The 3,365-nt window shown below is 42.1% G+C and overlaps 1 pseudogene; it reads right to left on the bottom strand.

The window, feature by feature from the left end:
• Positions 1-2,195: 2,195 nt before the first annotated feature.
• On the bottom strand, positions 2,196-2,374 carry LOC137855097 (U2 spliceosomal RNA; annotated as a pseudogene).
• Between the last annotated feature and the right edge of the window lie 991 nt (positions 2,375-3,365).

Raw genomic sequence — 3,365 nt, 5'->3', positions numbered from 1 at the left:
GGGAAGATGCTCCACGCCCCGTATCATCTTTGTTGCCCTCCATTGGACTCTTTCCAGGAGATCCCTGTCTTTTTTGTACTGGGGAGCCCAGAACTGGACACAGTACTCCAGGTGAAGCTTGACCAGGGCAGAGTAGAGAGGGAGGATCACCTCCTTGACCTGCTGGCCATGCTCCTTTTAATGCACGCCCATTGGCTCTCTTGGCCACCAGGGCACACTGCAGGTTCAGGTCAACCTGTCATCCACCAGGACTCCCAGGTCCTTCTCCTCAGAGCTCCTCTCCAGCAGGTACTGATACTTCGGGTTGTTCCTTCCCAGGTGCTGGACTCTACACTTGCTCTTATTAAACCTCATTTGGTTTCCTCCTGCCCATCTCTCCAGCTGGCCCAGGTCTTGTTGAATGACAGCACAGCCTTCTGGTGTGTCAGCCACTCCTCCCAGCTTTGTGTCATTGGTGTACTTGCTGAGGGCAGACACTATTCCCTCATCAAGGTTGTCGATGAAGATGTTGAACAAGACCGGACCCAGCACCAACCCCTGGGGAACACCGCTAGTCACAGGTCTCCAGCCAGACTCTGCACAGCTGATCACCACCCTCTGAGCTTGGCCAGTCAGCCAGTTCTCAACCCCCCTTACTGTCCACTCCTCTATCCCACACTTTCTCAGCTTTGCATACATTTCCATTTATTGATTTGTGTATTATTATGTATTTATCAATTTGTTTATGAACATGTGAGAGAAAGGTAGTTGCACATGGATTGCCTACTCACAATGTCACCATCAGTAGGAGGGACAGCAGGCTTGCTATTAGAGTTGAAAGTGTAGTAAATGGCTTTTGTCTCTACTCTAGTAAGAAAGGACAATGAATATGAAAGTGTTGGGATTTTTTTTTCTGGCTAGCAGAAAAATCTTGATTCCCTAGGTTTCTGTGGAATTATTTAGCAAATAATTTTGAATAATGCAAAATAACAAAAAGTTTGAATAACATGAACTGACTTGTATATAGTTATTCGGAAAAGAGTAACTGGATTACTCATTCCAAGACAATACTAATTGCCTGGTTTTCAACTAGTTCTGTCTTTACTGAAAGGAATTCAGATCCTTCTTTGATAATTCTGTGAAACTTACAGGTTCAGCACAATGCCAGTTTCCCTGGTACTTCCCTTCATCTTGGTGCTATTCTTAAACCCATTTAAAAAATGCACATACAAATATATTTTCATAATGTGACTTGATGTTAGAATGATATGACAAAGTATTTCTAAATATTTTATAAACTACTAGGAACTGTAAAGAAATTTTAAAACTTTAGGAATTTTTTAGTGGATATGACATATTCTAAATGATAATCATAGAATAGAATCATAGAATCACTAAGGTTGGAAGAGACCTCTAAGATCATCTGGTACAACCTGCTTCCAGTATCACCCACTAAACCACATCCCTGAGCACCATGTTCAAACTTTCCTTAAACACCCCCAGGGACAGTAACTCCACCACTTCCCTGAGTAATGTGTTCTAATGCCTTTCTACTCTTTCTGCAAAGAAATGTTTCCAAATTTCCAACCTGAACCTCCCCTGGTACAACTTGAGGCCATTCCCACTAGTCTGATCACTAGTTACCTGTGAGAAGAGGGTGATTCCTAGCTTCCCACACCTTCCTTTCAGGTAGTTGCAGAGAACAATAAGGTCTGTCCTGAGCCTCCCCTTTTCCAGACTAAACAACCCCAGTTCCCTCAGCCACTCCTCGTAGAACCTGTGTTTCAGGCCCTTCACCACCACCTAAGAAGGACTTCGATGTCCTTCTTGTAGTGATGGGCCCAAAACTGAACACAGTAATCAGGGTGCAGCATCACTACTGCTGACTACAGAGGGGTGATCACCTTCCTGGTCCTACTGGCTACACTTTTCCTGATATGAGCCAGGATGCTTCTGGCCTTTTGGGCCAAATGGGCACACCTGGCTTCATGTTCAAGCGAGCATCAACCAGCACCCCCAGATTCTTTTCCTCTGCACAGCTTTAGAGCCACTCTTCCTCAAGCCTGTAGAGCTGCATGGCATTGTTTTGACCAAAGTGTAGGACTCAGCACTTAGCTATGTTGAACCTCATCCCATTGGCCTCTGCCTGTCAACCCAACCTTAACAGGTCCCTCTGCAGGGCCTTTCTACCTTCTGGCAGATTGACACTTCCCACAGGTTGGTGTCATCTGTGAAGTTACTGAGGGTGCACTCAATTCTCTCATCCAAAAACGAACAAACAAAAAAGAAAACCTGAGCCCAAAAATCCATTTAATACAAATGAGGAACATATCAGATATTAAACTGATAAGAACAGATACTATACATGATCTTAGCCAAAAGGCTGAGAAATGATCAAAGAATTAAACCACTGACCTAGAAAAACAGCTCCTAATGATAGACACTGGAGTAATACAAATTATCCAGAGAAAGAGGAAAAGCAAGGAAAAACAACAACAACAACAAAGCAATAAAAATAATAAATTTATTTTACATTTTAGAAATATGATGTTGATAATGCGATAAGCAAATTTTAACTAATGCTGAATAAGGATTCATAGTAGCTTAAGATAGCCATGATTCTTTCTTCTACCATGACTATACATGTATTCCCTCAGCTACTGCACAGGATGCAGAACTTGTCCATATTGCAGACATAACTGTACTAATACATCCATGCCAGTTTAGCTGTGGCAGCAAGATCCTTCTCTGTAGAGTAAGAGTATGTTTACAGAAGGACTTTTTCTGCCAGCATAGTTATATAACTTCCCTGAGCATGCAGAGGTCAGCCCATAAAGCTCTTTTTTGTCAGCATAGCTGTGTCCACATGGGGTTTTTGGCTGGTGTAGCCATTTTGGCAAAGAATATGTGATTTTCACACTCTTCAGTGACATAACTGTGTGGATAAAACACTGCAGATGAGAAGAACTATGCACTCACAATATGCCTCTCACTCCCCAGCTTGCCTTTGCTTTTCACCTTACCACAAATTAATAACTTGAAGCAATGTTTGCTGAAGAAGGGAATAGACACAAGTTTAAATTTGCACATTGCTGTTACTCCCCAGTATGGGACAGAGGCCATGGGATAGAGGAAACAGAAGAATGGACGATGCAAGTAAAATTTCAATATAGTTGTAGATATGTATGTATTTTTTCAGTAATGACAGTGTTAGTAAGAAAAATGCATGCAAAAGCTTGCAACCAAAAAAATTCAGGGATAGGATTATGACATCAGATTTGCGCAGATAAGATAAAACATCCTCAGGGTACTAATGGAATCACAGAATCACAAAATCATAGAATCATTTAGGTTGGAAAAGACCTCTAAATGATCTATCCCAACCT

Source organism: Anas acuta, chromosome 3, assembly GCF_963932015.1.
Source record: "Anas acuta chromosome 3, bAnaAcu1.1, whole genome shotgun sequence".
NCBI classification, from domain to species: Eukaryota; Metazoa; Chordata; class Aves; order Anseriformes; family Anatidae; genus Anas; species Anas acuta.
Note: the sequence above shows the minus strand (reverse complement) of the source record. Positions and strands in the feature narration are given on the sequence as shown.